A 13,997-nucleotide genomic window follows, 5' to 3' on the forward strand; every position below is an offset into this window, starting at 1 on the left:
CAGATATTGGGTACTTGGGGGAAACACAAGGTTGGGAAAGTCGACTTTTGCTTTCATCCACATTTCCTGGAGCTCAGGAGGAAGAACAACAGTGGAACTCTGCCAAGGGAGGAGGAGGGAGGAGGAGGGGGAGAGGTTTATTTCATTAAGATCCATCATCTTTGACCTGAAATCAGAACCCTTACCTCTCAAAAGACAATAGTATAAATTTTTCTCCTACTGTAAGTAACTTTTACTCATTTCTCTCTAGATTTACGAGCAGTTGGAGCTTTTGAAATTTTTTCAGTTTGATGGGGGAAAGGCAAAAATGAAAATTTGTCTAAACTTGCTGACTCCTGGCAATTCTATGTAATTTAACAAGGACAATATAATATATCGGTATTTCATCAACCTTATGGCCAAGGCTTCAAGTCCACAGAAACCCATATGCAACCCATATGCACAGAAATGGAAACAAATATCAGTTCCATCATCAAGGCAGCAGCCTGCTGTTAAAATACATAGTATCAATGACACTAGGAGTTCCTGTCCTTCCTTCTTCCTTCCTTCCCCCCTTTCTTCCTTCTTCCTCTTTTCAACCACATATTTATTCTACAAACATTTATTGGACACTTAATACCCTTTACATAACCATTGCCAGCTCATCTTTTCAGATCAGGCACACATTTGCATTTTATTTTCGTATCCAAAAATCTGCCTAAAGTTGGGCAAACTTGGGCTGAAGACACGGGGTCCATTCTCTGCGCCTGGGTGTCCCAGCACCTGCCAGCTGTGCGTCCCTGGAATTGAGGACATCGTGTTTTCAATTTTCTTCAATAAAGCAATGAATCTGGCAATTTGCTGGCCTGCTTCAGCTAAACAGAAAGGACAATTTGAGAAAGATCATAGTTCAGGCCCAGTCAGACGGAAACGATTGAAAACAGAGAGCTGGCCGCTGCGTTTCCCCAATGCAGCTTGCTGTGGCAGTTTGACTGACAAACTGACTTTTTTGAGGTGCTCATGCCCATTTCAGTCAGAGTTTATTGAAGGTGATTTTGATCTTCTCCATGAGGCCACAGCAGTGGCCATGCCATCTGTCACCTTGATTGCATCGTGGATTCTCTGGAGAGAGCGCCATGGCTCCTGATCATTTACAGATTGTGCTGTTCTCCCCTCCATAAGGACCACATGCGCAGAGCCAGATGGTGAACATACACGCTTATTATAAGTCTTTATCTCCGTGCAGGAAGGAGAGGAACCATTAGGTCTCCCTCAGGAGCTCTGCTCCTCTCGACCAGCATGCTGCTCCTCAGCAAATACAGTCTTCTTCAGCTGTCATCGGCCCACCTCTGAAAATTAAAAAAATAAACAATAATTCCATCAGCCGAGGCCGGGAAACCAAGACAGTGCAGCAAAGCAATCCCCTGGCCTTGCCTTCCTTTCTTTTCTCTAACCCCTTGCTTGCCTGACTGTCAGCACTAGGTAAAAACAAGTTTGTTTGCAAATGCATCATTAATGTGTTGATTTTTTTAAGAGATCAAGAGGGGCTGCTGCTTGGAAATAAAGCAACATGATCCTATTTTTCGTCATTGAGATTATGTCTTCCATTGTATCGGCCTCATTCTTTTTCATTTAAGGATTTTTCGGTTCATTTTACAAATTTTAAAATTCAGTGTTGTTTTTCTGAAATAATCCCAGGAGCAGGACCACCTGTGTGTCAAAGCATAAGGGTTCAGGGAAGGATTTAAATGCTGGGGACTCTGAAAGAGAATGGAAACACCCAGTACAGTGGAACTTTGAAAAATTCCTTTTAGTAAACTCTCTGTTGGGAAAAAAGACATAATGGGGAGGGCTGGGAGTAGGCAGAAGAGCTGAGCACACATGGCTCAGAGCACGGACTGAGCAGATCTGGGACTGCTTGTGAAAATGAGTGCTTTCTCCCAAACCACCACTGCCTCTCGCTGTCAGGGATTCATAAAGAGGTCTAAAAGAACCCGAAGTGGAACTGTAACATGTGCAAAAATAAATACTGCCAAAATAATACACATTCGTTGTAAAGAAAGTGATTCTTGACTTTTTGATTTTTAGGTATAATTTATATACAGTAAAGCATATACATTTTAAATACACATTTTGTTTTTTACATATAAATATTTCATCCAGACCAAGATATAGGACATTTCCAGAGCTCCAGCTGACTCATATGCAGACTCACGAAGAGGCCCACCTCCTCTGCCTCCAGGGCTCCATCTCCAAAATTAACAATACATCCAAGCTGAGAATTCGCTTCTCTCTCTCTCTCTCTCTCTCTCACACACACACACACACACACACACACACACACACACACACCCTGGCTGTATGGGAAAGCCCCCACCAGTGAGCAGCTGTATGTGGAAACCAGGGAAAGGTTTCCACTGACCCATAACCTTGAAGTCTCGCCTATTTGGGTCATTCATTTAGAATAACTGCCACATTAACCAATGATTGCAGTTACCTAAATCCAGTATCTTTGCTCAGACACTAAATCTGAGTGATCCTGGAACCTGCTAAGACAGTCACACAATCCCTTATGGTTTAGGTTAAAATGGAATAGGATTTCTCAATCCATGAAATGACCACGCCATAACCTCTTGCACACCAGTTCTCAAAGGCCTGACTCTTCAGAAGTATCAGCCTTTGTTGAAAATGCAGGATAAGCTACAACAGAGTCGTTGTAAAAAAAAAAAAAAAAGACAACTATGAGAAATCCCACTGTGAACACACACACAGACACACACACAATCACACATGCACATACACACACACACACAGGAACAAGCACCTCACATAGCCATGTTTCCTCAAAAGGTTACTGAGCCAAGACACTTCCTAAACACAAGCCCAAAATTTATTCCACATGTTTTGTGTACACATTAGGGACCTTTCCAGGAGATATTTTGATAGAAGCTAATAATGTGTTTAACAGGCTGACTTCATTTTTTTTTTTTTTCAGTAAACCTCATTTAACTCATCAACTTCCACAATAGTACTGCTTTGTTAACATTTTCTATGAAATAAAACAACCACTCTTAACGGAATGAAAGTCACTACCAAATATTTTTAGAGGAAGAAATTTAGTGTTGCTTTAATCCAACACAAATGTGTTTTCAGAGGACAGATTTATGGTAAACTCCTATTCTTAAACTTGCTCTTTTGTTCTGTGTTTTGTTTTGTTTTGCCTTGCTTTGGGGCATCAGGGAATTTGTAGGGAGGAGAAGGAAATGCACATATTTGATAGGCTGTGTGCTAACTGTACTTAAGATATTTTGCAAATGATATGTAAAGACGCAAACAGGAAAAAATAGTCATGCCTATCTCAATTAACTCTCTGTCCCTGAACATTAGCCTATGATGGATTCCACCTAAGCACATAGATTTTTAAAATATCAACATTCTTCCTTCTGTATATCATTTTTCTACCCAGCACAGATAGGAATCAGTGTGGGATTAGCCCTACCTAGTTAAACAAATGATCCTGACCTTTGTAACTTCACACTGCTCTGTTCTGTTAGAACAAAAAACATCTATAGGGATACACATTGAAACCCAAATCAACAAACACAGCCATCCTCTCAAAAAAGATGAAAGATAATAAGATGTAATATAGTACATTTGATTAAAAGTAAAAATGTGACTTTATAAAATGAAAAAGATTACTTAGGTCCAGGGAGAAAAAAAGGGAAACTGGGTTTCATTACTTCATGTTAATGAAATTTGCTAAGACACATGAAGGTTTCCAGGCCCCCACATGGGGAGAAGATAATTCAGCAAATATGAAATGCTGAGCATCTTTATTTCCAGTTCTGGTTTGGTCACTTCTAGTGAGGCTAGGACAGGAAGTTTAGCGTAGTCCTCCCCGCCAGCTACCCTCCATGAGGTGTCAAGGTGCAGAGAAAGGCCAAATGGCATGGAATCAGGCTGGGGTTGAATCCAGCCTTTTTACTTGGCCTTGTACTTGGGTAGGTTACTTACTTTCTCTCAGCCTCATATTCTCTATCTGCCAATGAGCAAAACAATATCGGTCTCCCAAGTGAGGATTAACTTCAGCAAATGGGAAAACATCTCATGTCTATCTGGCACATACTAAGCCCTTAAAGCATGATGAAAATGAAATTAAATCAGAACAAATGTCACCATTTCTGTTAAAAGATAATGCTGCAAATGCACGCACAACGCAATCATTAAGATTATTAGGTTTCAATATAGGAAGCATATTTTGTAAGGCAGCCAGAGTGTTAAACGCAAGCTGGACGGTAGGAAGGCAGGTCTGTAGTGATGGGGAACAAAGGCCCTGCCTTCAGCTCTAGGCTCCACCCACCCCTGGGTAGCGGTGTGACCTTGTGCTTGTTACTTAAAATTCTCTGTTTCAGTTTCTCTACCTGAAAAATGAGAGTGAGACTAAGGAACCTACCTCATAAGATGGGTGTCAAGATTGGATGAGATAATGTAGGTACCATGCCTGGTAAATTGTAAGTGCTATAAAAGTTAGGTAGCATTCAGAGTGCACTAAAGGCTGTGAAATGGCAGCTCGTGATTTCATCCTTTGCTAACTTTTGGCTCTAGTGTAGCAATAAAATCACATTGAAGCTCCAAAGATCAGAAAACTGACCAGACTTCATTGCTCACGTTTGTTTGCTATTTTTGGTTTTCAGTGTCTGCTAGGTGGGAACCATTGTTTATTTTATTTAATTGCTGTAAACCACACCTATAAACTTACTAAGCTATATCACATCTCTCTCTCTCTCTCTCTGTCTCTCTCTCTGACACACACACACAAAACATACACACACATAATTTTTTTTTGTTATACTTTAAGTTCTAGAGTACATGTGCATAATGTGTAAGTTTGTTACATAGATATACACGTGCTATGGTGGTTTGCTGCACTCATCAACCAGTCACCTACATTAGGTATTTCTCCTAATACTATCCCTCCCCTAGCCCACCACATGCCCCGGGGTGTGATGTTCCCCTCCCTGTGATCATGTGTTCTCATTGTTCAACTCCCACTTACGAGTGAGAACATGCGGTGTTTGGTTTTCTGTTCTTGACACACACAACTTTTTATGCAGGGTAAGTGTAGCTGGATCTATGCAACCTCACAACTGTTACTGGGAAAATGCCTCAAAGTACAACAGGAAAAGGAGTGTCATTATTTGGACTCAAAGTTAAAAGATTTGGATGCTGGTCCTAACCCTATCACTTAACCTTGAGTAAAGCACTTATTCTTTCTGTATCTGTTTCCTCATCTGCAAAATACAAATTGAAATGCCTTTTAATTTCATGTGATTGCTGTAAGGATCAAATCTGCGAAAGGACCTTGAAGAATATAAAACACTAAACAAGTTCAAGTATTAGGTATTGCTATTATATATTAAAGACAGCATTATTACCAGGCAAACATTAATGACTATATTAAACAGATTTATTAAGATTTTATAATAAATGTGTAACTTCCAGAAATAAATTAGACCCTAGCTGGAAAGCAACAACATCAAAGCCATTGCACTCTGAACCACAAAGCCAATATGGAGATAGATCTAAATTCTGCTCCCAAGGGTCTCAGAAGTTCCTGGATCAAATGATTCTGATTAATAGAGTGGACAAATAGGGCTCACACTTTAATTTTGCTTCTTCCTATCTTTGAGAATATTTTCAATATTACAATGTCTATCCTGCAAATAGCATAAGACCCAAATAAAAGTAAATCCAACAAAATCTGCTTAACTCAGACTGCTTTAAAATAAGAGTTCATACAATGGGACAGTTGCTTCCAATCCTGATTTAATATGTCTGCAGTACAAAGGGTCTTTGCCGCCTCCTGTTTCTGTAGAAAAAAAGAGCTTATTAAAATAAATGTAGACTAGGATTTAAGCCTCTAATAAGAATGAAAAAGCAATAATTTGAAATAATAATATACGTTCAAAAAATATATTTATTATTCTTGCATTATAATTTAAATTAGTAATATTAACATGTCAGGGGTTACATTAAATGAATGTAAAAAGCAGAAGTATTTTTTTTTTTTTAAGTTCCAGAGATTCTGGAATAGTATGCCAACAAAAAGGCAGTTCTAAACATAAATTCAAATTATCTATACTGAACACAGTAGTTCAAATGTAACTTAACAGTAGCCAACATACAGGCACATAGCCTTTTCTTTCTCTGTCACTAGATAAGGTAGGCATTAGAAGGTAGGTCATGATGATATGATTATAATTATTATGAATAATAATATCATAATGCATATAAATCAATGTATGTGTATATGTGCGTGTGAGTGTGTGTGTGTATGTGTGTGGTCAAGTCAAATTCAACTTACAGGCAATGATCACACATCTCATCTTGTGAATGGCATTAGATATCTTGTTCAAAATCTCTGATTAATCTGATTAAGCTAGCAAGTGAATAATCCTTTAATCCTCTCAAGAATACAGTTTGTGTCTGCTGAGTGTCACATTTAAGACTGGTAAGTTGTAAATACGGAAATTTAAGTGAAAGGAAAGAGAAAAAGGCTAGAACCAGAGTCAAACTGTTTTCCTGTCTTTTCCAGATTCTGTCTTTTGTGGGTGACCTTCTCGGCTGAAATAGGAGTGAGAAACATTAGGAAAAATAATAAATCATCCTCCGGTGGCGGCACTGTGGCAGTGAGCATATCAGTCACCGAGGACCAATCTGCTAGCATGTGCTCCCCTTTTCCAAACCAGTTTAATTATAAATTAATGGATATTGCCTTTGCTTCTCATTTCATTTTGGAGCTGAAAATGTTGAAAACCAGATATTATTTATTTTATAGTTGGAAAACTATCTCAAAACCTAAAAATTGCTAAGTATTTTTACAAAATTTACATAAGCAAGAAAATGAACATCCTCCCATTAAAATTTTAGGCAGCGGCTACACTTTAGACAGTGTTATTGCATTTAGAACAACGCAGGGCTTTGGCCAGGTTAAATGAATTGAGGTGTCTCGATGCTGATTTATCTTTATGCATCAGATTTAAATAATGACACTGAGCTAAAGCAATGTGGGGAGGTGGGTAGAGGAGAGTGGTGGTGGTGAATTTGCTGTCCAAGAAAAACAAAAAGTTAAAAAAAAAAAAAAACAACAACCTTTTAAACTGATTGGCTTGCTTGCTGGGGGGCATTTGACCACCTACTTTGGCTGAAATATGGATATACATCATCCCAATCAGCAGTTTTTAATATCTACAGCCCAAAATAGGCTGTGAATATGTTCACCTGAAATGACTTTTGTGTTGTTTGTTTACAAAAATCATCCTGTTCTTCTAAAAATCTTGACTAATATCTGCTATAAGGGTAAAACCATGAGAAGAGATTAATTTGCCACTCAACTACTTTTTTATTTCTTTATGTGGCATGAGTCAGAGAGATCTGAACTAATTAAAATACTGGCCAATCTTTAAAAGCAGAAAGTCGGCATTATCCCTTAATTCCTCAGGATGCGAGGAAACAAGGCAGAGGAGGAATCTTCCAGCCCTGAGCATAGCTCCCGAGGCAGAGTCACAGTCTGGGAAGTGAAGCAGAGAAGAGCTCAGACCAACCTGCTCTTTGCTGGTTGGGCTGTGGTGTAGCCTCTACTTTTCTGTTACTTTTCCAGTGAAGCCTGAAGAAACTGCATTCCCAGTAACCAGACAATGGAGGAAAGCTCCTGAGGAAACCCCTTTCTTGGCTTTATTTCTGCCTGGGTGGAGGTTTTGCACTTCTCAGCGTGCCCCCAAACATATAGGGGTAAAAGGAGGGGTGAGGAGCTTCTGACTAAGCCCCACCCTCAGCCCACTGCATCCCCGACCCCAGAATGTGCCATCCTTGTCAAGTAAACCTTTCAGCGGTACTAACTTGATTGTGTTCCTCTAATGTTCACACATTTGGCACAATCTAGTATTTTCAGTCCTTTATTTTTAATCAGGTTGGCAAACATCTCTCATCTCTGGCTCTTTCTTCCTGTCCACACAGTGGTAACGGCTTGTGTAATTATTACTTGCTACATGATCTGCTATCCCTGTGGATGTTTAGGCTCATATTATCTTTAACCCCATTCACCTTTGACAGTGAACTTTTCCCCCAGCATCCTCAGCTGGGGATCAGCTGGTGCCTGAGTTTGAAGGGCAGGACCATGCTCAGGCCCTGAGGACTATAGACCTCATTACAGCTTCCGGACTAGGAGTGATCAAAGCCTGGAGGGGAGGGTTAGGATTTCCTGCAGGCATTCGTAAGGCTTTACAGAACTGATCAGGGAAATAGAATAGTTTCCAGCCACCTCTGTGAGTAAGTCGTCTTCCAGAGGGGTGAGTAAGTGGAGAGAAATCCCAATATTAGTAACAAACCGTGAAGTGACCTTGTTTTGCCTTTGCTCAAGGAGTAAGGACTCTCTTAAAATGCCACAGAGCAGTGTTTACCAACTGTGTCAAATCACTTCTGAAATTACTTTACAATGAACCTAATTCTGAAAGAATTAGAACCTAATTCTAAAAGAATATGTGGATAAATTGTGTCATTTGTAATTTTGTTTTTTTCTGATTATACATATCTACTAATTTGTTGTCTTTGGACTCAGTTCTCTTGTCTTCTCATAATCACTATTACTCACATTACAGAATAGCAGCCTCCCTCTTGTCTTTACATGGCATGAGTCAACATCCCTCTCTTCTGCCATTCATTTACTTATCCATTCATGCAACAAATGTTTGTGAAAGTTTGTTAAGTGCATGGACATAATGATGCTATTATTTAAAATGATGCAGAGATCCCCTTGGTACATTCCATGTAGAGTCCATAAAACAGCTTACACAATCATGGCTGAAGCCTGGCCAAAGAGCAACGTGAAGTCACTTGATCTCTATCCAGCTCATTCCATGAAATTCAAAAGGCCACTACCAAAGTGTACTTGGTCAGGACAATGTATAGGAGTCACAGTCGCCTGCCCCACTCTTCTCTTACTATAGTGGTGCTTGTTCACCTGGTTTTAGGTTCACCTCTTCCTTTTGAGAACCTTTTTAAGTGTCTGCTGACTCTAAGAAAAACCCACCAGAAAAACCCACCTATGCAGGGACATGCTGATATAATCTAGAGAGTCCCTGGTGAGAGAAAGGAAACTTTTAAAATATCAGAACTAACAGAAGTAAACAATGGACCTTTCAGGAAAATCTAAAGACTTTGGAATATATTTGCAAGGATTTTCAGAGCCAAATTGGGAATCCAGACAATGGGGCATTGAAGCTCATTGACTCTGAATCTCAGGAATTTCAATCTGTCTCTGTCTTCTCCAGCCCCTCAACTCTAGGCAATAGGAGTGTAGACCAGCAGGTGCACCCACATCCAGGCTCGCAGCTGCTTTGGCCAAGAGAGGATCTGTATTACTAGGTTTAGCTCCACCAGCCAGTGATGTGTAGTTTGGTAAAATCTTTGTGTTCATCACTCTGGGATCTGGGGTGGGCTCTGAATCCTCTAAAGGTCTTTGGGTCCCAGATCTTCTCTAAGACCATTCACTTTTGTTCAGATTTTAAAACTAAACCTTACCTCAATTCTAGCAACCAGGTTCTCTGAGATCTAGTCCAATTGGCTGGGCCTTTAAGCCCTGCCTAGCTCTTGCCAGTATTGACTTAGATGGTCTGGAATTCTATTTTATGCCTTTAGTCAACAATTACGTATTCCTTCAAAATAGAAAGATTCCTCAGAGATGGTCATCCCTATGGCTTTTGGAATAGCCATCATCTGGAGAGTCCTACCATGCCTCTGCCACCAGACTAGAGCCTCTCGAATATCTACACTGACCTAGATCTTGGTCCAGTCCACAGTGCCCCATTGCACACTGTTGTTTCATGTCGACCACTCTTGCAGTGCCTGAGAGATAGCTTACTATTTAGCTTCTTTCCTCGAGCCCATCAGGTTTCAACATTTTATTGTTTTTCTTTGACTCATCCTATCAATGTACTCATAGACAGTCTTTCCTGAGTTATCTAGGAATCCATGGGAGAAGTAAGAAAGCAAGTTGGTTTTAGACATTTTATCAGTATTGAGGTTCCCCTAGAATTGATTGATCCTCAGAAGTCTCCCAGGTTCCCAAGGCCAACCTAGACCAAGAACAGACTTCCTGGGACTGTTCAAATGTATTTGCTTGTGTTGATATATTTCACTCTCTACGCTGTTGTCCTTCTAAAGTATGACACTAATGACTTTATTTCCTCTCTTACTATAGCAATCAGCATGAGGTCGAATGTTTTTTAAAGGGAATAGAAAACTTGGCTTTATCACCCAGTTTGGCCTCCCAGTTTTATGCTTTTACCATGTGCTTGAATACGACAGTAAGATAAAGTTCAAGAAACTCATTAGGTTGATTAAAATGGGAAAGCTGGATAATGTCATCATTTAGGGGCATATGAAGATATAGAAACCTTCTATATGTGTCTGTTGATATAAACATAGAATAGGATGGGTGCGGTACTTCATGCCTGTAATCCCAGCACTTTGGGAGGCCGAAGCGGGCAGATCACTTGAATCCAGGAGTTTGAGACCAGCCTGGGCAATGTGGCAAAACCCCATCTCTACTAAAAATACAAAAAATTAGCTGTGTGTGGTGGCATGCGCCAGTAGTCCCAGCTACTTGGGAGGCTGAGGTGGGAGAATCACCTGAGCCCAGGAGGTTGAGGTTGCAGTGAGCTGAGATTGTGCCACTACACTTCAGCATGGACAACGGGAGTGAGACACTGTTTCAGAAAAAAAGAAAGAAAGGAAAAAGAAAAAATAAATATACACTGCTGCAGACATTCTGGGAACAACCTGGTAGTACTTAACAGAATTCATTGAATTACCTATTAACTAAGTACTGTGTCATATTCCCTATGCCACAGTAATCCTGTTCCTGGATATGATTCTCAAAAATATTCTTACACACTAGGAGACATGCTCCATAACATTTATCAGTTTGTGTTGCTGGGAAGTGGGAGGTGATCATGTTGTCTGTCACTTGTGAATAGGTAAAACATGGTAGATGCCACTATAAAGTATTCTTCAGCAACTGGAAACAAAGGACTGGATGTTCATACTGCTACATGGATAGCACTTAGAAACAACAGGTCAGAACAATAAAAGAAAATAGAGCTTTCTTTTCCAAAATGGGCCAAGCAGAATGGCTCCCACAAAGAAACGTTGTGAGAAGGGCCATTCCACCATCAGAGGTGGTGACCCAAGAATACACCATCAACATTCACAAGTACATACGAAAGTGGACTTCAAGAAGTGTGCCCCTTGGGCACTCAAAGAGATATGGAAATTTTCCATGAAAGAGATGGGGAACTCCAGATGTGTACACTGACACCAGGCTCAACAAAGCTGCCTGAGCCAAAGGAATAAGGAATCTCCCATACCATATCCATGTTGGGTTGCCCAGAAAACTTAATGAGGATGAAGATTCACTAAACAAGCTCTGCACTTTAGTTATCTACATGCCTGTTATCACTTTCAAAATGTACAGAAAGTCAATGTGAATGAGAACTAGCCACTGATCATCAAATAAAGTTATAAAACTGCCAAAAAATAGAATGAGCTATCCAGCATAATTATAATTGTGGAAGTTAAAATACATGATCAAATGTTTTACAAGAACACATGAAAACAGAAGGATATCATCAAATAGATTAAAATGATGATGGTGGGAGGAAGAATGGAAATGGTAGTGAGAAATTGAGAAATGGGGATCAAATGAGATATGTAGAAAGATGGATGGATGGAAGAAATAATGGACAATGGAGATAGATGATAGATAGATAGATGATAGATAGATAGATAGATACATAGATGATACATAGCTAGATGATAGATAGTTATAGATAGATGATAGAGAGAGAGAGATAGATAGATAGATAGCTAGATAGATAGATAGATAGATAGATGATAGATAGTTATAGATAGACGATAGATATAGATAGGTAGATAGATAGATAGATAGATATTAGGTACATAGATCCATAGATGATAGACAGATAGATGGCATATAAATGAGCCAGTCAGTTAGTTGGTCAAGAAAGAAGTCTGTGCAGACCAATGATGTGGTTCCATAAACTAGGAAGTATGATTAACAAATTTTTGCATTTGAAATCCAGAAGTAAAATTAAATTGTCCAAGAAAGCTGGTAAGTTTCTAGGACAATAAGACAATATTGATGTGGCATATTCCAGATTGAGGTGAAAAACTGAAAACTGAGCTGTGTGGCTCAACCTACACTCTGTCTGTGAAACTTGAATTTGTCATGTCACATCTTGCTCCTTGAGATGTCTCTCTATTTACCAATCAACACAGAGAGCTGGGAATGGGACTACAATGGCTCAGCATCTTTGACCGGGGAGGCATAAGCAGCTGCTAAATGGCAAGCTGAATTGAGACAGTCACAAGCAAAGAGGGATGAACATCCTGTAAAGACATCTTGAAGTACCATCCAGTGGTCCAAAAGTACAGCAGAGCCTAGAACAAGGCAAACTTCTGTGTCTGACAACTCCACTTGGTAAAATGCAGCAACTGGACAAGTAATAACCACTCTGGAAGGGTTCAACCTTTGCAGTCTGGGCAAACCCAAGGGCACCCTTAACAAACATCAGTGGAGAGCAGGCTTCCCCATGCTCACTTCTGTTTCCAGACACTCACCACCTGCCAGACTGGCAGCGCCAAGCCCCAAAATCACAACATAAATGACAACGGTGCACTGCCTTTGAAAAAATTCATCCTTCAGAAGAGCTCCTCTTAGAGAACTCACATGCTGATGAAAGACTGATAGTCCAGGGTTATGTTGTCTAATATGGCAGCCACATGTGGCTACAGTGCACCTGAAATGTGGCTAATTCAAATTGAGATGTGAAGATCTAATATGATAAAAAAGGACATTAAATATCTTGTTAATAATTTTTATATCAGTTACATGTTCAAATGATATTTTGGAAATATTAGGTAAAATAAAATATATTAAGTTGTTTTCATCTATTTCTTTTTATTTTTTTAAAAAATAGCTGGTACAATATTTAAAATTATGTCTGTGACTCACCTTCTATTTCTACTAGACAGTGTTGGTCTGGGGCTTTATATGTTGATTTGCAGCTTCTCAATTAGTAATGTAAAAGTGAAAGCTATTTTCCTATAAAGGTGGAAGAGACTCACTTCTTCATATGGCTGTTCAACAGAGAGTTAAAATCATGTCCAGTCCTCTAGCATTTTTTGTTGGTGGTGATTCCCACTAGAAGCTTCTGGCCTTTTCTATGTTCTCAATTCTACATTTTAGTCTAAATAGAGCATGACCAAATCACAACAGACTGAGAGGTCCATGCAGGCTGGAGACAGCCCGCAGATAACCCAACAAAGATCTGAATTACACTGGGGTCGTTTGGGTCTGTTGTGCTAACACATCCTGTAGCATCCAGAAGTCTCTTCTGGGCTTCTGCTTCTAATCCTGGTGTGAAATGTCCCTAACAATCTAGGCAGGAAAAGAAATGAAAATAATTCATACCTACATATTTCACTTTTTGCTGAAAAAAGAAGCTGGAAATGCAAAAAATGGAACACTCATTCACCTCTTATGTCCAGGAGTTAAAGTGATATGAATTCAAGATTTTTTAAAAAACAATATGCTCCTTTGAAATTAGATAAAAAAATTCTTAGTTATAAAAAGCTATATAAGTTACATTATAGCTTATATAATTTGGATATTGAAATGTCACCAAAGAGCTTTATTAACTTGGAGAAAGAGCATTTGTTAGTTTGAATATTACCACACAAATATATTACTGTTTTTTTTTTCTTTGTTTGAGCCTGATCCCTGGAGTCAAACCCTAAGTATCCGGGGACTTGTTGTAAGTAATGGTCATTTGTGTTTCATAATTATCTTGAATCAACACAATTAGTTCCACATTCTGCTGTTTTCTTCCTAAGGCATCTGTAAACATTTTTACACACTTCCAGCAAATAGCTTTTGG

Source organism: Trachypithecus francoisi, unplaced genomic scaffold, assembly GCF_009764315.1.
Source record: "Trachypithecus francoisi isolate TF-2019V2 unplaced genomic scaffold, Tfra_2.0 Lachesis_group7, whole genome shotgun sequence".
Classification (NCBI taxonomy): Eukaryota; Metazoa; Chordata; class Mammalia; order Primates; family Cercopithecidae; genus Trachypithecus; species Trachypithecus francoisi.